This window comes from Microtus ochrogaster, chromosome 1 (genome assembly GCF_000317375.1).
Source record: "Microtus ochrogaster isolate Prairie Vole_2 chromosome 1, MicOch1.0, whole genome shotgun sequence".
Classification (NCBI taxonomy): Eukaryota; Metazoa; Chordata; class Mammalia; order Rodentia; family Cricetidae; genus Microtus; species Microtus ochrogaster.
The window spans coordinates 19,867,657-19,890,721 of NC_022009.1; positions in this window are offsets into that span (position 1 = coordinate 19,867,657).

Genomic DNA, 23,065 nt, shown 5'->3' on the forward strand with positions numbered 1-23,065 from the left:
GCTCTTCGGAAGTACAAGTCTGTGCGTATGCCACACTTAAGCACCTGTGAGCATGTCAAGAGCCACACAGGGCTCTCTGTGCCTAAGTGCTCCAGGGAGAAAATGCCACTGTCCAAGAGAGGAGAATGAAGCCTGGATTACCGAGCAATCAAGGTTCATCTTTAGGCTAGAGCCAAGCCTTTGGAAGTAACTAGGGTCTATTTGGTGCAAACCTTGCCTTTCTGGTCTACAGTTCTGGCACCTGCTCACTCCTTCCTGCCACCACATGACTCAGCCTTGGCAACTCGTGTGCAGGCTCCCACCTCTCCCCACCCCCACAAGAATTCTCTACCTTCTCTCCCAGCCTGGTGTTGACAGACAGCTATCATTTTCAAACTGTTCTTCAGGCCTTTCTTCTTCTTCTTCTTCTTCTTCTTCTTCTTCTTCTTCTTCTTCTTCTTCTTCTTCTTCTTCTTCTTCTTCTTCTTCTTCTTCTTCTTCTACTTCTTCAAGTTCAGGCTCTGCCTTGTCTAGCTTCCCTTTCCTACTGTGCCGGCGAAGAAACAACTCAAAGTAAGGAAGAAGTTGAGCTTTCTGAGCTAAGTTTGCTCTCTCTCTCTCTCTCTCTCTCTCTCTCTCTCTCTCTCTCTCTCTCTCGTGTTTGGGGGGGGGGATGTCTATCCCCTCACCGAGCTGAATGGTTAGCTACCTGGAGAGGCACTCATGGTACCTCCAACTCCCATCCACTAGCGTTATGAGACACTGGTCCCATCTCCTATCTCACTGAAACTTGTTTCTCCTGTCTTCAGCCTCGCCAGGCATCCACAGACCTTGCCATCCTCTCCGACTTACGCTTCCATCAGATCAGTTAGATAATTTACTCCCAAGATCAGAGAGTAGGAGGAGGTGGGTAGAAGATGCAAGGAAACAGATCCAACCTAGACATTTCCTGCTGCTGCAGCGCATCCTAGAGTCTTCGCTTGTGTACATGGCGAGGTGTTTTGTACCTTTGTGTGCAGGTATGTCCTAAAGGCTAGAGGATGACGCTGGATAACCTCTCTCACTCTATACCTCGTCTCTACAGACAGACACTCTTGTTGAACCTGGAGCTCACCATTTTGTGGCTATCCTAGGTGGCCACCAAGCTTCCCGCAGTGCTGGGACTCTGCACACACACAAAGCCATGCCCAGATACACATGGATGCTGGGATCTGAACTCAGGTCCTCCCACCTGTGCACAAGTGCTTTCACCCACTGAGTCATCAGCCCAGCTGCTGGGCCTCATGAGGCCTGGGCATGAGATCCAAGTGTAACTTCCTGGGCCTGGCTCAAATTTGGGGCCTGTCTCTGGCTACCCAACCTGGGCCCGCCTCTGCCCAGTCTGCCCAGTCACCGCTAGTGTAGCAGGATGGTATTGGCCCTTGTTTCTTATTCCACCTTAACCCATCCCAAGCTTCTCCACCCCCATCACAACCCTATATAAGTCCCTGTTTGATACCATTAAACGAGTTCCTGCTTTGACAGGCTCCCGACTCAGTGGGTCAGAGAACCCGGCACCCAGCCCTTCTAGATCTTAATCAATCAGAGAGTCCTCCTTTCTAGAAACTACTCAAGCCAGACTGATTACCTACAGACCATCCTGTAGGAGAGGCCCTGGCCTATAAGGTTCAATTCCATATCTCCATGGATGGAGAATGGCTTTGAGAGAACCTGGTGATATGGTCAGTGTTTTGGTCTTCCTTTACTTTCTCATGTGTCTTACTTGGCCCAGGGCTAAGAGATAGTTTCTGAGGTCTAACCTGGTCTCTGGCATCATGAAATATCCTTGCCACTTCCAGCAGCTCCTTGAGTCAGGAGCTTCTGTGTCTACTCATTCATTGTTGAAAGGTACAGGCCCTTACTGCTTGGATCTCATGGGTGAATGCTAGTAGAAACCACACTTCACCAGTTGAGTCCAGGATGTCTCTGGATCTGCTCCTCAGCCAGCCCCACCTGACTGTAGATGCTGATCAAAATAAACACTTCCTGACACCCTTCAAAGCCTGCCCATAGGTTCAGAGAACAAGACCAGGCCTCTCCTTCTACCCCATCCCGTGGGCTCCAAGATAGAGACCGGGGCTCTCCTACCCCCACCCCACCCCACCCCCATGACCCTACTTCTGTTTCAGATGTTGGCAGGAATCTGTTCTATCTCATGGGAACTTGCTAAATCTGGCTGGGCTACTCTGTATGATGTGGGAGTGTCATATATCAATCTGTTGATTTCATTGGTTGAGTAATAAACAAACTGCTTGGGCTCATAGCTTAGAACATAGGTGGGTGGAGTAAACAGAGCAGAATTCTGGGAGGAAGAGGAAGTGAGGTAAGACGCCTCAGACAGAGACGACATGCTCCCTGCTCCTGAGCAGATGCACGTGATGAAGCTCCGACCCAGGATGGACGTAGGCTAGAATCTTCCCAGTAAGACCGGAGTTCACAGATTATTAGAGATGGGTTGATCGGGTTATCAGAATTAGCCAGGAAGGGCTAGAGTTAAAGGGTCAAGCAGTGTTTAAATGAATGCAGTTTCCGTGTAATTATTTCGGGTAAAGCTAGCTGGGTGGCGGGACACAGCCCACCGCTCCTATTACTACAAGAGTACAAAAAGATTTTTGATGGAGAAACACCAGAAAAGATGGAATATCTTCTGCAAGGCTGATAGAGTTTTTACCAGAAATTCTGAAGGACCCCAGCTGGGATGCCACATATTACTGAGAGTGTTGGGATTTCCTCTCAGGATTCTTAGCTTCATTAATGAGAAAATTTAAGAATAGACTCAGAAGGAAGCTCAAAGATAACATGATTCCTGTTTAAGTGAAGACCAGCAGGGCAAAAAAACTACAAATCCCAGCATCTACCTGGAGGAGGGAGATGGAGAAAAGGAAGAGAGAAGGCTATGCCTTTCTGAATTGAACATGGGTGTTCAGCAAGTGGTCAGGGAGTGAAAAGGCCCAAGGTACTAAAGAAAGGACTCTTGGTCTCTGAAATGCATCAGAAAGATGATGTTAGCACTCAGATGGACAGACAAACCTTATAGAACCTCATAGCAGATCCTTAGCAACTACACAGGGAGCAAGGACTCAGGGAAGAAAAAACACATTATCTATCATATTGAGGGGATAATTTTTCCTCCCATCTCTTTAGCACAGCATTTGGGTGAATCTGCCTTCCTGGGGGGGGTAGCCCTATAATGGCTAAAGAAACTCCATTTTATGCCAGGCATCCATGCTGGTATCCACCAGTCATGTCTCTGGAAGATAATTTCCCAGTAACCCTGACTCAGTGACCCCCATCCAGAAGTGTACAGTCATGACCATCTGCTTGTTATGATGATTAGTTGTTTATTTTGCTTCTGTAACTTCTTACAGACACCCAAGGATTGTTTTGGACCACTTAACTTGGCAGAATTGACCAGGTCTTGCTTGGTGGCATAGATATTGAAGGTCTTCTTGTGGTTTTCGCCTTTGAAAAATCCTTCCCTTGTTCCCTTGACACAGCAATCTTAAGAGTGGCTCAAAGATTGTTGTCCTGTAAGCATCTAACCAGTAAATCTTTTAATTATAATTGGATTGAGTCTAGGGTCTTTCTCCAGGGGTCACAAACTCCATTATAGCCCCTTGGTCAGATAATTGACAGATTGACTCTTACGATTTTGGTAGCTTGTAATGTTAGGTCTCTACCTAGGACAGAAACAGATTCCATTTCATTGACCAGGAGGAAACAGCCTTCTCTTAAGGGGCCTCCAGTGCTCCTATAACATTATGAACTGGTTTTGTGGCCAGCTGGGGATGGGAGTGGACAGGAAAGGCAAGAGCCCAAGCTGAAGGAAACCACTCACACTGCGTCCCTGGTCTACAGCTCAAGAGATTGTGGCTTGGGGTATGGGGACCCTTTTTTACCCCTCGCCTTGAAACTAGCTTCCTCTGATACCCCAAAGACAAGACATGTTGGGAACATCTGTGAGGTGGTTCCAGATGTTGATGGGCTCAGTGGGTATCACAAAGGATGAGCAAGAGGGTTGAGCTGAGATGTGGGAATCATGGTGAATGTGATGACAATTGGACAGCGGAGTCCCGTAGAGCATCTCCATTGAGACCCTGAGAGAGAGCCAGGAACAGCACGAGCTGAGCCATGGTTACACATGGGAGAGGGAATTTCAACCAGAAGTCAGCTGAGTTCCCTAAGGCATCATCCTGGACTTAGGTCAAAGCTGGGAAGGCCATATTCCAGGCCCAGGACAGTACACAGCGTGCTGTAGTGTTCTGTATTCATGGTGCCCGAGTAGCTCACAATAAGAACATTCTAAATGCTTCTATAAGGCATGGTATTACTTCTTTTTCTCACCAGACTTGCTACATGTTAGGGTTAACTAGAGGACCAGTGCTAGGAGAATATAGGTAAATAGAGGAGGGGGTTGTCATAAGGAGTTGGCCCATGGACTTATAGTTGATCTACTGAGTGAGTCAGGAAACTAGAGATCCATGAGAGCTAATCACTGGGTATCAGTCCAGATCCAAGGGCCTGAGAGCCAAGAGAGTTGGTAATCAGCTTCAGTTCGAAGGCAAGCATTCTTGAGACCCAGGAAGAGCCCAGGTGCCAGGGCAAGTCCAAAGGAAAAGCGAAAAACCATCTCCCAGGGCTGTCTGGAAGGAAGAATGGCGTTGCTCGGGAAGGCCACCTTTTCTGTTCTTTCTAGGCCTTCAGTGGGCTGGTGAGGCCCATCCTTAGTAAGGGCAGTAATGTCCTTTAATCAGCTAATCGATTTAAATATTAATCTCATTCAGGAATATCTTTTGAAAATACCTAGAATAATGTTTAATCAAGCATCTGAGTCTTCAGTGACCATTCTAACTGACACATTAAATTAATCGTCATAAGAGAGGTCTGGAGCAGTTCCAGAGTCCAGGCAGAGAGAAAGGAGTGAATAATATCTCCTAGTTTAGAGCATATGGTAGTGGTAGCGATGGTGGCGGTGGTGGTGGTGGTGGAGGTGGCGGTGGGTGTATAAAAAAATAACAAGTCAAATAAAAATGAAAGGAAGGAAGTAACACTGGAACTGAGCCCTCGAGAACAGAGGGAATTTTAAGTGAGATGGGAGGAAAAGACAGAAAAGCAGGGGCAGTGTGAATAAAGAAATTGAGGCTGTGGATATTAGCAGTGTGGCTCAGCTGGTAGTGTAGCATGCAGAGCGCATGGGGCTGGATCAACGACATTACACTCTGATCAGTTCAAGTCATCCTCAGCTACATCAGAAGTCTGAGGCCAGCCTAGGCTACCTGAGGCCTGGTCTTGTATAGAAAAAAGGAAGAGGAGGAGGAAGGAAGGGGAGAAAGAAGACAGAGGAGAGGGAGAAGGAGGGGGAGGAGGAAGAGAAAGAGGAGGGAGAAGAGATTCTTTACATTCAGGCAAGTGGGATAAAATAGGCAATGTCCCACCCAGGGCATGCTGCTGAGATGCTGACTCTGGGGTGGAGAGAGGCACTGAGACAGTCCCTTGGGAGTGGTCCCTTAATTGGTATCTAGAGAAGCTGAGGTACTGGGATGGGCAGAAGGAGAAGCTGGGCTCAGATGCGGTCTTATGAAAGACCTCAGCCCCAGGGAACTCCATAGCCACAACTGTTTAGAGATGGCGTAAGTTAGGGAAAGGGCTCTGCTCTTAATGCTCCCACAAAAGCATGCATGTTATAGGCAGCCTGAGGAAAGCTTCCTGAGGGCCATCCAAAGCAGACACAGTTCCAAAGTGACTTAGCAACTCAGAGTGGTCTGTGGACAACACACCCACCAGCAATAGGGGAGATCAGTACTGAAAATGCTCCTGAGGGGGGCAACCCAGCATGCACCACAGGTAGAATGACACACAGCAAAGGCTTGAGCACATGTTTGACACATAGAAAAACATCCTGAGGTCCACACTTGGGGTCTCTGTGGGACAGCACGAGGGACAGTAGACCTAGTCCCTAGGGACAACTATCACGTTGGTGAGTGATGACAAAATTCTTATGAGCGTTACTCTGGGAGACAAGCGTAGGCCCAGAATGTGATGAGAAGGCCTGGGGTAGGGGTTGGGGTTACAATGAATAGCACAGGACAGAAGCATCAGTTCAGGAGGAATGGGGGCAGGGGGGGAGAGTCAGGCAGAGAAATGGATCAAAAGCAGACGGACGCAGGGGAAGTAAAGGCAAGGACATAGAAAGTTCTAGACTCAGGGTATCCAGTGTGATGGGAACTAAGGAACATATCCAGCAGGTCATTAAAACTCTCTCCATAAGGGAGGAGAGGCTCCCCCACAGAGAAGCTACTGACAGTGGTGGCTTCTGGGGGAGGTGAAGCCAATTTTGTTAAGGGGATGGTCTGTAGCAGGGTACCCTCGCCCATGAGCAGCACAAACTAGACTTCATGGATAGCTAAAAAAAAAGGGAGTGAGGGTAAGTGGGGAGTGGATCTAGGAGGAGTTAGTAGAAATAGTGGGGAGATGAATATGACCAAAATATATGAAATTCTCAAAGGATTAATAAAATATATTAAAAGTAGAATATATGTATACATACATACTTATGCATATATTTTTCTCCATAAATTTATGGGGTGAATCAGAAGAGCCACAGGGCACATTTTAGAAGGCACTGGATAGAAATAACAAGGGGAGCCACTCTGCAAACTCAGCTTCTCGGGGTGGTAATATGCTGGGTAAGGTGTGTGCTGAGTTCATAACAGCCCGACAAAGAGTATCATGTCCTCATTTGTGGGGTAGATAGGCGGAGCTTCAGAGAGCTTAATAATTTCTCCAAGCATACCTGACCGGCAAGCCACCCTAACGGGTGACAAGAAAGAGGGACAGATGACCCAGGTTTCTGTGTTAGGAAACATCCTCTCTCCTTCCCTTAATCCTTCCTTTCTTCCCCCTCCTTTCTCCCCCCTCCCTTTTTTCTTTTCCATGTGGGGGAGCATAAATATGTTTGCAGGCTGAGGAAGAGTGGCAGAAGATGGGCAATTAGCAGAGGGGTGATAACAAAGCAGGCAGTAGAAGTGGGGTGCCAGTGAGTGGAGCTGCCAATGCAGGGCATGTCAACCCATAACCTCTGTCCCTCTTCTGAAGGAGGGTTGCCGTTGACCCTTTCCAGAAGGAGGAATTTGGATGACTGCTGGGGACAGAGAGAAAGAACCCAGGCCTTTTGTGGTGCTGCTAGGACCAACCGTGAGCACGAGCTCAGGGATGAGTTAAGAAGACTTCTGTAGCAAAGGCCCAAAGATTGACTTGCGCAGAGAGGACTGCTCTGAAAACCCTGGAGGAGACCAGTTCCGGTTCTGTTTGCAACCCTGTAATGGTGGGCTTCTGGGCCACTCTTGGGATTTCTACTGCTCTATGGCAGACCCAGTAGAGAGAGACCCAGTCTCCTAGTGTGGGAGTCGCCTAGGGTAATCCTATGGCCCTTGGGGACAGCACGGTGAACTGCTAAAGGCTTTACCCCTGCAACAACCCTAACAGTCCCATAGGTTCTAGGAACAGGATCTATGTGAACTGATTAGCCTGAGACTCTGTGATGCTGACACTGTGCCTTCTACCTGTTCCTGATCACACATTCTAGAAATGCCCCAGGGGCTGTGGATCTCTGCTGGGTCTCCAGCCAGCTCTAAGGCTGAGGACTTCCCACAGGCTGTGCACGCCATCACAGTGGCAGAACCCAGCACACATCAGGAGCAGCCTGGCTTACCGACTGCACTTAGCTTGTTCTCTGCCCTCTCCAAGGATCTGGGATTTATTTAGCCCGTTTCCGTGGCAGCGCTGGTGGCAGCAGCAGCATCTGCTTCCCCGCGAGTCTGAATGAGTCACGGCCACCCACGCTAACCCTTGGCACGGTACAGCCCTGCTGGGGACCACTGATAATAAGGCAGGGGGAGATGCCAAGCACTTTCCACTGCCTCGTGGCTTGCTGCCCTGGGTCAGGGTCCATAGGGAAGGTACACTGAGCAGAGGCCTGAGATGGACTTACCTACCCAGAAGCTTCAGATGCTCTCCCAAGAGCTGTCTGATCTGCTTCAGCTGACTTCAGGGTGGTTGACTTTGGCTACTGGCAGCTGCTGCAAAGCTTCTTGGGAGAAGACTGCAGGATTTGGACTTTGGATTCTGTTCTCTTACCATCTAAGCTTCACACTGCAAGACGGGCTTTCTCCACAGCTAGCTCTGAACCCATATTGACCTCTGAGTCTTCTGGCTCTTGGTCTAGGACCTTCCCTTTATGACATCACCAGCCCTTCCTCTCTGGGCAGCAGCCTCTCAAACTGGATTTTTCCCCCCTCTGATTCCCCTCTTTAAAATGTACCTTCCCTTCATCTTTCTTGTTGTGCTTATCTGAAAAAAAAATTAGTTCACCCTGTATCATCAATCACTAAAGAAGCTTAAGGCTAATCTCAGAGACGAGTGTTCCTCTGCAGGAAAGCAGTGCCTGGGAGCCTGCTAGAATCCACATTCCCCACCTTACCCCAGATGAACTATATCAAAAACTTCAGGGTACCGTAACAATCTGAAAATAAGTCCTGGGGTAACTCAGAGGCATGGCAAAAGTTAGCGGTCCCTGGTCCAAAGGAAGGGTCTGCACCCGTGCCTTCTCCACTGCAGGGATTTGGTCTGGGCTTCTGGATGGACTTCAAGCACAGCTGTGAATGTTTCTATTGTAGGTGAGGCACCGAAGTCAAAGAAGTACGTGGTCTGGGGACGTCAGAGACTCAATTCACTCCAATTCTGGGGCCCAGAGTCCTTGCATATCTTTTTCCAGATTACCTGGAAAGATGTTGGTGTGGATTTTCTTACATGGAAAAGGCAGTAATATCTCACTTGCTGTGGAGAGGGCCTTGAGGCTAAAAGAAAACCCTTTTTGGAAGCTGAAGAGACAGCCAAATGCCTGGATGTGAATCCCAACACTTTGCTGCCATTTCATTGGACAAAATCAGTCTCGGACCTTCTTACCTTAGGGGACCAGAAAATGCAAAGGAGAGAAGGAGAAATGGTGATGGGTATTGAGGCTCCATTACTACTTGTAGTGTTCTCGTGTGTGTGCGTGTGTGTGTGTGTGTGCGTGCGTGTGTGTGTATGTGTGTGTGTATGTGTGTGAGATGCATGTGCACAGGTTCATCTGTCTTCCCTACCATTTTATTTGATTTAGGAGCGCTCAGTGAACCTGGAACATGCCAATGCAGCTAGACTGGCTGTCCAGCAAGCCCAGGGATTCTCTTGCCTGCTTCCCCGGGCCTGGGATTGCAGGTGAATTATGCGGTGCTGGATTTTATTGTGGTGCTGGAGATCCAGACCCAGATCCTTGTGCTTGCTTGGTAAACACTTTACCGAGGAAGCCATCTCCCTGGTGCTTACACACCCTTACACACCTGTAGAACCTTACATGAAGGGGGTTGGGGCTGGGCCCTGGGAGGGTAGGAGGAGAGCTTCCCCAGGGCAACTGCCTTTGTTCCCTTCTAGAGTACATCATTAACACTGTACACAGCATCAAATCAACAGTGCCCCTGGAACTGAAGCTCCGTGGCCTTTTGTTTAAGCAAATGCAGAGTAGGGAGGGGTCTTTTTGTTTTGTTTTGTTTTTTGAGATGCTTTGCTGCCATATTCCTGGAGTCCACATGCTCAAGAAGCATGTAGCAAATGACTGAAAAGGAACCATTATCGACAATGCCTCCCCCCAGTCTCTGCTTTCAAGGGGTTTATTGTCTGCTGAGTTAAAAGTTACCCCAGTAGCTGGACAAAGAGGTTCACACCCCCAATCCCAGCACTTGGGAGGTTGAGGCATGTGTTCAAGGCCATCTGGGCTACAGAACGAGACTGTGTCTCAAAAAAACAAAAACCAAACAAATATGTAAGTGATTATCTGAAATCTGAAAAATATGCCGGGTAGAGCACATGCAGATCAAGCGAAAACCTGGGCCACAGAGGAGCGAGGGGTGGATCGCTTCTGACTAAAGATGAGGCCAAGAAGTTGTTTTCTTACAGATGAAACTTAGGTCCGAAAAGGTCAGTGGCCTTTCCAACACAGGCTCCGGGAAGCGAGCTGCCGGGTCCCTGGGCTTGATGTTTCTTTGAGATGCGTTTTTCCTCCCATGCTAATAACTAGCAGAACTGTACATCAATGCAACCAGTTCTTAGTTTTCTACCGCCTTCCTATGCAACCACATCTCTTTCCGCCGGCCGCCTGCACCGCCCCCAGCACCCAGCCTCAGAATCCAGTCTGCTCGCACTGTTCTCTTGCCTCTGGTGGGAGATGTGGGATGTGTTTTGCTGAGGGTAGAACATCGAGTTCTCCCTGCCAGACCCTGCCTTCCAGCGCTTCCCTCGCGCTCTCTCCTGAACCCGCACAGGGACCCGACACAGAGTGCTTTGTTTCCGGAGGGCGTCTGCAAGGCTCTAGAGGACTCATCCCGGCAGCCTTGACCCGGAAAAGGTGGAGGGCAGTTGAACCAGTACCTTCTTGCCCTGCAGGCAGAAGCAGGCATCCTTACTTTCCCTTGAGCTTGCAAGGGAAAACAATTACATAAGCTTCCAGCTGGCTTCCAGGGCACTTTGGGACGGATTCCATCCCAAGTCCATTAGTTTTATGGGGCCTCAAAAGACAGGGTGAAGTTGGGGCTTAACATCTCATTTCTTCATCCTTTAGGCTTCGGTACTTTATATCCTTTGTTCCCCCCAACCCCTCGCTCCTTCCTCCCTGTCCTTCCTTCTCTTGCCGGCCTTCCTTCCCCTTCAGAAAGTCCTTCTCCACCACGATTGCAGTCAGATAGGAGCAGCTCCTGAGAGCAGCTTCTGTACCAGGCTCACAGAACCTGACCCCTCAGGAGCTCAGCAAGGAGCAGGAGAGGCCTGGTCAGGATGCCCTTGTGAGAAGCTTATTTTGTCCTGCCCTGCCTTTTGTCCTTGCTCTTTCACAGAACAGCCATCCTTTTGGGCTGCTCTGTGCACCAAGCAGCGAGCTGAGGGCTTCCTGGAATTCTAAACCTACCTACCTACCTTCCTTCCTTCCTTCCTTCCTTCCTTCCTTCCTTCCTTCCTTCCTTCCTTTCTTCCTTCCTTCCTTCCTTCTTTTTCTCTTTCTTTCTTGATGGCGTGCCTTGTTTTTGCTTTTGAGATAGCATCTCACTGTAGCCCGAGTTGGCCTCCCACTTTAAGGAATCATCTTGCCTCAGCCTCGCCACCTTCTACAGGTTCACACCTGATGTTATCATCCTGTTATCACCCTCTATCTACCTTATAGATAATACCATGTCCTGCTATGCCCGCTCTATCATCTGGCATATACTGTATGTATGTATTTTCCATATAAGGACATAGTGGATGGGGGGGGATGTAAATAGTTAGAAGTTGCACAGCTGGGGAAGAGAGGACCTGGAACGCCCCCAAACAGCCAGCCTCTGACACCTTCCCTCTGACACTCTTTCTACTGTGTCTCACCATCCCCCTTCAATATGTGGCAGGTGGTACCTGCTCTCAGCCAAAACGAAGAAAGAAAAGCAACCTTCACAGCTCCATCCACGCCACATCTTCATTTGATACTCAGTGCTTCTTAAAAATTGTAACATGGAAAGATGCATGTATTTATGGTGTTCATATTTTAATTCACGCACGCAGTGTGGAATAGCTGTTTAACGTATGCATTGCTTCACACCTATGTTTTGTGTTGAGAACACTTAAAATCTACTCAGCAGTTTTCAAGTGTGTAATAGACTGCTGTTAACTGAAGAATTACAAAAAAAAGAGAGAAAGAAAAAAACAAGTGATTCTAAAGACCGTGGACATGTGCACCTTGGACATCATTATCTTCTCATTTTCTGGGAGTTTAGAAGCTGGATGGGATGTCTTGATGATCATTTCTATAATCCATGGAGCATGAGGAACTTTTCTTCTCTTTCTTTTTTCTTTTCTTTCCTTTATGGATACAAAGTCTCAGATAGTCTAATCTGGTGTCAAAATCCCTAAGAAGCCAAGGATGACCTTACTTTTGTTTGTTTTGGTTTTTTTCGTTGTTGTTTCGAGACAGGGTTTCTCTAAGCAGCCCTAGTTGTCCTGGAACTCGCTCTGTAGACCAAGCTGGCCTTGACCTCAGAGATCCACCTGTCTCTGCCTTCTGAGTGCTAGGATTAAAGGCTTGTGCCACCACCAACCAAAGACCTTACTTTTTTTCATCTTCCTGCCTCCATCTCCTGAGTGCTGGGATTTTAGCATGTACCCCCACATCTGGTTTATGCAATGCTGGGGACTGAACCCAGAGCGGGGCAAGCAGTCTACCAACTGAACTCCACCCCCAACCCTCGTTTTCTTTTATTTTGAGAGAGGGCCTCACTTTGTTATTAAATTGGCTCAGAACTTATTAGATAGCCTGGGTTGACCTTGAATTTGTGGCAATCATCCTGCCTCAGGCTCCTGGTGCTGAGGTTACAGATGTGAGCCACCACGCCCCCACTAAGAACCCTTTTCTATCACTATAACACAGTGGACTGCCTGGCCCCAGGTATATAGTCCTTAGACAGAACTCATGGGTTGGTGACAGAGGTAAAAAGCAGTAGCCAATGTCCACAAGCAGGATGAGTATTTGCTGGCTCTGATTTGTTTGTTTTCTTTTGTTAATTTATTTCTTTAGAATTGGATCTTATGGCATAGTCATAGAAGCAACCAGAATAACATAATGCCTAGTGACAGAAAATTGAGCTGCAGAAATGTCTCCAGCTAAGATCAGGCACACAAACACGTCTTTTTTTTTTTTTCTAAGACAAATTCTCCTCTCCTCCCCCAGCTGCTGCATGCTTCCCGGCTCCCTCCCCACACACTTCCACCCACAGAGATGACAACCAAAGAATCATCAGCCTTTTGTATAACATGAGCCTTCTTCACGGTGCCACACAAGTGACCCAACTGTGGCCCAAGGGAGGCCTTGGTGGCTGTGGAAGATGTTTTCGGTTCTCCCCCACTCCCCCTCACATCTCAGTGGGAGACACCCATATGCTCTACCTGGACACAGCAGCTTTTCTTCAGCGGATGCTCTCACCAGCGACAGGCTCTCCAGATGGCTGAGGTGCTGTGGCAAGCCTGGCATCCCTGCCTCTTCCATTTACACACAGCTCCGTTAAAAGCCAAAGGATCAAGAAGAGTTGAGTAATTTTCTTCCTAGGGTTTCACACCGCTGCTTTCGGGGCCAACAGAGAGCCTTTCTTCATTTTAGAGCAAAGAGCGTCCTGTCAATGCTTCAGCTCCCTCCTCAGCCTCCAGAATTGGCTCTACTGATCAGTATTTCCCAGTGGCCCCTTTACACCCGACACTTGTGACAACCCTTAGCTCCTTTCAGCCAAACCCCTCCAGCCAGGAGGTAAGTGAACTTCAGCACAGGCTCACCATGATTCAGGCCGTACTTAGCTCCTTCTGCTCCGTGCATCTACCTCATTATAAAGTCTCAGAGAAGGAATGGGTGTGAACATCCCTTAGCTCAGTGCCTCTGCACTTCACAAGTGATCGGTACCATCAAGTTTCATTCATGAACGAATCTTTTAACCATCTTTCTTATATTAAACATAAAGACATAAAACATAAAGGATGTAAGCGCCATAAATCCAATAGCTAATCACACTCGGGTATGGTTGAAGGTGCACTGTTATGCGTTAGGGTGGCTTTACAAGTGTGATGATCTGTCAACTTGATGGGAATCACCTGGAAAATGCGGCTGTGTGAGGAACTGTCTGGATTAGATTGCCCCAAACAAATCCTTCCTTCTTTTAGTTTTTAATCAAGGTTTACTTTCTTTTATGTGTCTGGGTGTTTTGCTTTCATATACACACAGACACAGACACACAGACACAGACACACACATATATATATACATATATATATACATATATATATGTGTATATATATATATATATGAACCATATGCATGCCTGAGGCCCAGGGAGGCCAGAAGAGGACATCAGATCCCCTGGAATCTGGAGCTCAGGCTCAGAGCTCTGAGCCAACCCATGGGTGCTGGGAATCAAATCCAGGTCCCTAGCAAGAGCAGCCAGTGCTCTCAACCACTGAGCCATCTCTCCAGCCCTTTGTGGGAGTATTGTGTCAAAGCAATGGGAAAAATAAAATAGTAAAATTCAGCAAAACCAATTACTTCTTTGCATATAGCACATGCAATTGCCAAGAGTCAGTTTCTAAATATGTGCTCTAGCTAGAGAAAACCTCCTATCTTCCCCCACCAAAAATTTTTAACCCTTCAATGGACTAGCGAGGTCTCCCAGGTCAAGCAGAAATAGAATCTGTCCCAACATCGCAGAAGAGCTATTTTGAATGGCCAGTAAGTGTTCATTCAATCTGTCACAGGATGAGGCTCATACACAACTATACTATGAAAGCCTTCCTTCCCCACCATCACCTCAGGCCAATCCAGAAAGCGGAAGTCAAGGTCATCAATGTTGAGGGCGCAAAGGAAGTGAGTGGAGGGAGATCCCGCCAGGTGACTGGCCTGCCAGATGGGAGTGGGGACAGAGCAACCCTAAGGGTGCATGAAGAGAACCCACACGATACAGTTGGACCTCCAAATCTGGGGACACAAGGGGAGTTCTTGTTGCAAGCAGGCTCTATTCATGGCAGGCAAAGTCTCCAATGAGACGTCCTCACACGACCTTCAGATAGTCTGTGTAATGAGGAAGGCAGTCCATTCTCAGAGGAACACACAGGCAGGAATGCAGAAGACCCAGCCACCCTCTAAGCCCAGAGAGGGTGGAAAGATTCTTTACTTTAGCATCGCTGTGAACAAACACCTAACAAAGCAACCTGAAGGGAGAATGATTTGCTTCGGTCCAGGGTTTCAGAGTTGTCAGTCGGTCATAGCGGAGAGAGGGGCTGATGAAATGAGGCATGCGCATTGGTCATAGTGGAGGGCTGGGGTCTGACGAAATGAGGCCTGTGTGCCACCGTGTCAGGAAACAAAGAAGGAGAGACGGGAAGGGGATCGTGGACTCCTCCTTGTTCCTTCCCTTCCAAAGTGGCCAACAACAAGCAAGAAACAAGCCCTGTCACTCTCCATAGTCAGCACACAGTGCTTGCTCTGCACCCCTTGCTCACTAGTGTCGGGTGAAGTTTTCTATGAATGTTCTGAGCTACCTTTGTGTTGTTTTTAGGCTTTCTATTCTATAGACCAGGAAAATTACTGAAATTAAGAGACATTTGAATGTTCCTCCTCAAGCCCAGAAAAGCTCTCTGCTGTTGCTATGTTTAAGAGCCCAGCAGCAGCAAGTTGTTTGGGCTTATGTCTTGCTGTTATGTAATAAATATGTTTTTTTTCAGCTTTGGAAACCTGAGCGCTGCTTGCAAGGACGAAAACGGTGGTCCCACAATGATGTGTGCCCCGGGGACACTTGGAAGAGGGTGGGAAGAAGACTGTAGGATGTTTTGGGGGTGCTCAAAGAGGGGTGTGTGCTGAGAAGGTCTGAATGATGATTAAATTCCCAAAGGAAGCAGCAGAGGGAAAAAGAAGAAAAAAGGAAGAAAGAAGGTTATGTATACAGGAAAATATGTCATCAGAGCCCAAACAAAAGCTGGCTGGAGAAGACAAAAACAAAGGGCAAGAGGACTGGTCTCTCGGAGAACGGAGATTTTATTAGCTCTCCCTATTATATAACAATTGACCCTAGTCCCGGCTGCCTAAAATAGCAGGCATTTATCATCAGGCAGTTGTGTAGCTCAGAAGCAGAGGCACTGTTAAGGCTTGGATATAAACTATTCCCTTAGTCTCCCATTGGGGCGGTGTTTGGGAAGGCTGTGGAAACAGAGCCTTCACGGAGGAAGTGGCTCACTGGGGTGCTCCACTCCTGTTCTCTCTCTCCACTTCCTAAGTGTGGACTCAGTGTAAGCAGGCAGCTCCCTGCATTTTCTAATGTGCCTTCCTCCTCAGCAGCCATGATGCCCCTGCCATGAGGGGCTGCATCCTTCCAAAACTATAAACCAAAATAAGCCCTTTCTTTCCTAAAGTGTTTTCATCAGGGCACTTCCTGTGGCAAGGAAAAAGGAATGAAGATGGCCATAGTGTGGCCAATTCTCTGCTTGGCTGGGATCTCACCTGAAGTACGGAGTTCACGGCCCCTCACCTCTACCATCAGCAGCAGAATGGAGTCGCCCTTGGTTGCAGGACCAAGGTTTGGTGTTCTTGCTGGTCATCGCTCCATTACATTTCCTCGTCCTGTGGCCCTCTCACAGCACAGATGTTGGTGGCTCTGAGACGCCATTGTCATTAGAACCTGCTCTGGACTCTGCTCAGAAACCTGGTCCCTGTAATGGTACCCAAAGAATTCAGATGAAACACACTGAGCACAGAACAGAAGGTGGAGCTGGCTGAAGAAAAGAGTGGTATGCATTCTCAGAGGCTGACAGCAGACAGTGACAGAGGGACCACAGCTGAAATCTATGCTTTAGTCAGGTTTCATAATGTCTGAAGTCTCTACATTAGGATGAGTTGATCTTTCTGATCAGCTTTTTCCTGCCTAGGTGGTTGAAAGGACAATTGGGTTGACTTTTACAGGACAGGGCAATAGTGTGCCCTCGTTCTTTATCAGAAAACCTCTGGCTAGGGGAGGGGATGCAGCTCAGCTGGTAGGATGCTCGCCTCACAGGTGTGAAGCCCTGGGTTCAATCATAATTTATTTTAGTGCCGCATAAGCTGGGTGTGGTGGTGCACACCTGTATCTTAACACTTAGAAGGTAGAGGCAGGGAGATCAGAAGCTCGAGGTCAGCCTGGGCTACGTGAGAACCTGTCTAGGAACAAAAAAGCCTCCATCTAGATAGTAGTCCCTGCTGTCTTGGAGTGGCGTGCCTTCTCCCAGGGTCAGAGATACACTCAGATTGCATTCTTCTGATCTGTAGGGGGTTCTGGAGTTCTAGCCCTTGGTTTTCAAGCTGCTATGTGTGAGAACGGCTCTATTGTCAATGGCCAGGTCTGTGCTGTGTACTTCCCAGGGTTTTTGGCTTAATACTGAAACAAAGGCTCCCACAGATTTGCAGAAGGAGTAAGAGATCTCCGTTTCAAGCAAAGAGCTAGGGCAGACCAGGTCCAGTGTCAGGAGTGACAACAGGCCACAGAGAGAAGGTGCTCTAGGACCCCAGGTTATTGCCTGGACCTTATTTTTATGGTTTGAAAGAGAACATATCCCATAGGTTCATACATTTGAATGTTTGGTCCCCAGTTTGTGTAATTATTTGGGAAGGATTTGGAGGCAGGGCCTTGCTAGAGCAGGTGTCAGTGGGGGTTGGCTCTGAGGTTTTAAAAGGACATACCAGGCCCCCCCCCTCTGTCTGCCTGCTCCCCTTGGATCAGGATGTAAATCTCTCTGCTACTGCTCAGCACCATGCCTGCCTGCCGGCTGGCTGCCACATTCCCCACACCATGAGGGTCACAGACTAGCACTTTGAAATTGCAAGCAAGCTCCTAATTAAACATTTCTTTCATAATTCTCCCTGATCACAGTGTCTTATCACAGCAATAGAACAGTAACTAAGGCAAAGGTCTATAAAAAGGAGGGATTTGGTTGCTAGTGGTTTGATTTGGGTGGCTACCTATTTTGATTAATAGATTCTGTTATATAACCATTTTCTATTCTGTGTATTCCTTCTTTTTGTGGAATAATCTTTTGTATACTGTGAAGAAGTGTCTTTGCTAAGGTGACTTCTTTTTTATTGGTTTTATTTTATTTTTTTTAAAAATATTTATTTATTTGTTTATTATGTATACAGTATTCTTCCTGCAGGCCTCATTACAGATGGTTGTGAGCCACCATGTGGTTGCTGGGAATTGAACTCAGGACCTTTGGAAGAGCAGGCAATGCTCTTAACCACTGAGCCATCTCTCCAACCCTATTGTTTTTATTGAGCTATATATTTTTCCATTCCCCTACCTTCCTCTTTCTTCCCCTTCTCCCCTCTTCTCCCCATGCTCCCAATTTACTCAGGATATCTTGTCTTTTCGATTTCCCATGTATATTAAATCCATGTATGTTTCTCTTAGGGTCCTCTTTATTGTCTAGGTTCTCAGGGATTGTGAATTGTAAGCTGGTTTTTCTTTGCTTTATGTATAAAAGCCATTTATAAGTGAGTAAATATGGTATTTTTCTTTCTGGATCTGGGTTACATCACACAATATGATGTTCTCTAGATCCATCCATTTGCCCACAAATTGCAAGCTGTCATTATTTTTTTCTGCTGTGTAGTACTCCATTGTGTCAGTGTATCAAATTTTCTTCATCCATTCTTCGGTCAAAGGTCATTTAGGTTGTTTCCAGGTTCTGGCTATGACAAATAATGCTACTATGAACATAGTTGAACACATGTCCTTGTGGTATGATTAAGCATCCTTTGAATATATACCCAAAAGTGGTATTGCTGAGTATTGAGGAAGGTTGTTTCCTACTTTTCTGAAAAATCGCCACACTGACATCCAAAGGGGTTGTACTAGTTTGCACTTCCACTGTTGTAGGAGGCCGCTTGTTTGTTTCCCGGCCGCCCAGACTCCTGAAATAACCACACAGAAACTATTAATTAAATCACTGCTTGGCCTATTAGCTCTAACTTCTTATTGGCTAGAGTTTATGTCTTAATTTAACTCATTTCCATTATTTTATATTTTACCATGAGGCTCGTGGCCTACTGGCAAGGTTCTACCATATCTGTCTCTGGCGGCAGCTCCATGACTTCTCTTTGACTCCACCTTCTTTCCCCCATCATTCAGTTTAGTTTCCTTCCTGCTCCCCCCACCCCACCTAGCTCTGTTCAGCCCTGCTCTGCTAGAGTCTCAAAGCAGCTTCTTTATTAACCAGTGGTATTCACAGCATACAGAGCGGAATCCTACATCATCCCACCAGCAATGCAGAAGTGTTCCCTTTACCCCACAACCTCTCCAGCGTAAGTTGTCATCAGTGTTTTTGATCTTAGCCATTCTTACAGGTGTAAGATGGAATCTCGGAGTTGTTTTGATTTGCATTTCTCTGATGACTAAGGATGTTGAACATTTCCTTAAGTGTCTTTCAGCCATTTTAGATTCCTCTGTTGAGAGTTCTCTGTTTAAGTCTGTACCCCATTTTTATTGGCTTATTAGTTCTTTTGATGACCAATTTCTTGAGTTCTTTGTATATTTTTGAGATCAGTCCACTGTCCAATGTAGGGTTGGTGAAGATCTTTTCCCATTCTGTAGGCTGCCATTTTGTCTTCTTGTCTGTGTCCTTTGCTTTACAAAAGCTTCTCAGTTTCAGGAAGTTCCATTTATTGTTTCTTTCAGTTTCTGTGCTGCTGGGGTTATATTTAGGAAGTGGTTCCCTCCGCCAATGTGTTCAAGTGTGCTTCCCACTTTCTCTTCTATGAGGTTCAGTGTGTCTGGCTTTATGTTGAGGTCTTCGATCCATTTGGACTTGAGTTTTGTACATGGTGATAGATATGGATCTATTTTCATTCTTCTACATGTTGATATCCAATTATGCCAGCACCATTTGTTATATATGCTTTCTTTTTTCCATTTTATATATTTTGATTCGTTGTCAAAAGTCAGGTGTTTGAAGGTGTGTGGATTGATATCCGGGTCTTCAGTTGGGTTCCATTGGTCCTCCTGTCTATTTTTATGCCAATACCAGGCTATTGTCAGTACAGTAGCTCTTTAGTAGAGTTTGAAGTCAGGGATTGTGATGCCTCCAGAAGTTTCTTTACTGTACAGGATTGTTTGGGCTATCCTGGTTTTTTTTTTTGCTTTTTCATATGAAGGTGAGTATTATTCTTTTGAGGTCTGTGAAGAATTTTGCTGGGCATTGCATTGAATCTGTAGATTGCTTTTGGTAAGATTGCCATTTTTACTATGTTAATTCTACCTACCCAAGAGCATGGGTCATCTTTCCATTTTCTGGTGTCTTATTCAATTTCTTTTTCAAAGATTTAAAGTTCTTGTCTTACAGGCACCTTCTAATTGGTTTAATAAAGAGTTGAAGGCCAATAGCTAGGCAGGAAGAGGTTAGGTGGGACTTCCAGGAAGAGAGATAAGAAGAGGAGATGTATCTAGGGATGGGGCAGGGGGAGGAGTCGGGGGCAGGGGGGAGGAGTCGGGGGCAAGGGATGTGGAGAAGAACAGGAGGTGCAAGGTGAAAGGGAGGTGAAAAGCCAGGAGGCAACATGTAGATTAATGTAAATGGATTAATTTAGGTTATAACAGCTACCAGGACAAGCCCAAGCTATAGGCTGAACTTTCATAATTAATAAGTCTCTATGTTACTTTTTGTGAGCCGGAGGCTTCCCAAAAAATTTGTCTACACCTTCTGATAATGCAACCAATTTCAATTTTATGCATGCCCAATTGTGCAGAATGTAAGAGAGCAAATAGCAGATTCTCTTTAAATTCACTTGGAAACACAGTTTTGCCTTACTGCATACACACCCCAAACTAGCTCTGACCTTTCCACTCTTGTAAATGGATGACAATGATTAAATGGGATCTAAATTTCATGTTCATTAAGGAGACGAGAAGCTTATTCAATTATCCAGAGGAGTGTGCAACTGAACTCTGGTTGATCCTAGGTGGCTAACAAGATTGCTGGATTTGTTGTTGAAAGGCGGTATGTAGCACTTGCAGATGAGAATCTTAGGCTGACAAATGCACTATTAGAAAATAATGTATATGTGCATAGCCCAAACCAAGTGGAGTCCCTAAATTGTTAAGCTATTCCCTGTGCGTGCCTGCCTCAGGCCTATCCCTATTTGCCTTTCAACCTTGTTAATGTCTAACTAGCTTTCTTTTTTTGTTTGTTTGTTTGTATTGGTTTTTCAGGATGAGACAAGGTTTCTCTGTAGCTTTGGAACCTGTCCTAGAACTAGCTCTTATAGACCAGGCTGGCCTCGAACTCACAGAAATCCGCCTGCCTCTGCCTCCCAAGTGCTGGGATTAAAGGCATGCATCACCACCGCCTGTTTCTAACTAGCTTTCTAACAACAGGAAAACACTCTGATCTCTTTGTCCTCTAGACCTGCTTTTGGCGTCTTGTCTGACTGAGTTGGACTCCCCCACCCACCTCAAAGTAGGGGATTGTGCACGGTGAGGCCACAACGGAGCAGGACTCTTACTGGCTGACTTTGAATTCTGTCTACCACAGAGATCAAACTTTTGTGCTAAGCAGGGCCCCATGGCATGCAATTTTAATGCTCTGTCTTATAGAATGAATGTTTCTGCACCCCTCCAATTCTTATGTTGGAGTCCTAGTCAATGGTGATATTTAGGAAGTAAGAGGCCAGGTGAGGTCATGAGGGTGGAATCCCCAGGATGAGACCAGTGTCCCTTATAAAAAGGGGGTATCAGCCAGGACTTTCTCTCCTCCAGTCATGTGAGGACACTTACAGGAATGTGGCCATCTGCAAACCAAAGCAGGCTATTGTACCAAATCCACCAGCACCCTGAGCTTGGCCTTTCCAACCTCCCGCATTGCGAGATGTGAGCATGTGTTGTTTGAACTGTCCTGCCCACCCTTTGTTGTGACACTTTGAGCTAAATAAGCACAGAGCAAAGGTCTCCCGAACCTGCCTCCTCGCCGGCCTTCTGGAGAACAAGCTGTTCTGAGGCTGTGAACAAACACACCCATTATTCGGGCCTTCTGGTGAGTCTGGCTGCCCCTGGAGGACTTTTGCTTTGCTTGCTTTTGTTTGTTCTCAGCGTTTTGAGGGAGGATCTTGCTATGCAACCCAGGCCGGCCTGGAATGCACCACACAACCCAGGCAGCCTTGAAACACGCGATATAACCTAGGCCACCCTGGAATGTATATGTACTATACAACTCAAGCCGGTCTGGAACGCACTATATACAACCAAGACTGGTCTGGAATGCCCTCTATGCACCCCAGGTTGCCCTAAAATTTACTGCATGCATTACCACACCAGGCTTCCTTTAGTCACTCCAGGGGTTGTTCTTTGGCTGCTTCTCCTCAGGGATGGGAGCAGGTAGGGCCAGGGGAGAGAAACAACAATACAAAACACAACCTCATTCTCTTCCTCCAGGGGTACACATTTTAAGAAATGAAAACATAAACTGTCCTTCCGGGCGCCCGCTGTTTTCAACCCTGACTACTGTCTTTGCAGGAGCATAAGATACCCCCTAAGAAGGGCAGCAGGCTGTAACTAAAAAGCTAAGCAGCCCTTTTCAGCACGTGATGATATGACATTAGTATAAATTGAACGCTACTTTCCAGGGAGTTGTAATTCTGACGACACTGTCCCGTCTTCTCTTGTCACATCATTAGAATGTTCGTGCAGCTTTCTACATTCCGTGGGGAAGCCATGTGTCCGGGGGAGATCTCTATGCCACAAGGTAACCACCTCTATATCTTCCACCTGTGGAATATATGTGTGTGCATTTGGTTTAGTAGTATATGTGTGTGCTGTATGCACATGTATGTGTAGGGACCAGAGAGGGTGCCAAGTGTTCTTTATCACCTTTGGTCTTAGTACCTTCCAGAGCATGGATTCTCTCTTTGAAATTGAAGAAAGTGTTGAATCAGCAATCCTCCTGTTTCTGCCTCCCGTAGCTCTGGGGTTGCAGGAACTCATATACTCAGCCACTTGACTTTTAGATGGACACTGAGGATTTGAACTCAGGTCTTTGTACTTACACAGCAAGTGCTCTTGACCACTGAGCCATCTCCCCAGCTCCCAGTCAGCATACTTCCTCTCTTAGTCACCATTTTTAGCACTAGCTGGGCCACTTGTTGAAAGAAGCCCAAGAATGCATTTATATCAGACTCCCCATCAAACTAAAGAGCGGAGGCACTCACCTGCACCCCAGAATTGCCCTTCTTTGACTTAGAAGCCCTTGGTTCTATTCTGAGTGTCTCCGGCATCTTGCAGGTCATCAGCTCAAAGACCAGGAGTACCTCCAAGCTTCAGTCTAAAGTGGGGCCTAAGAAAGACCATTATTAATCCAACCAGTCAAGAAGAAAACCACTATCATAATTTAAAATCAAATTTGAAACAAGCTTTAATTAAATACAGGCCAGGTTGATGGACTC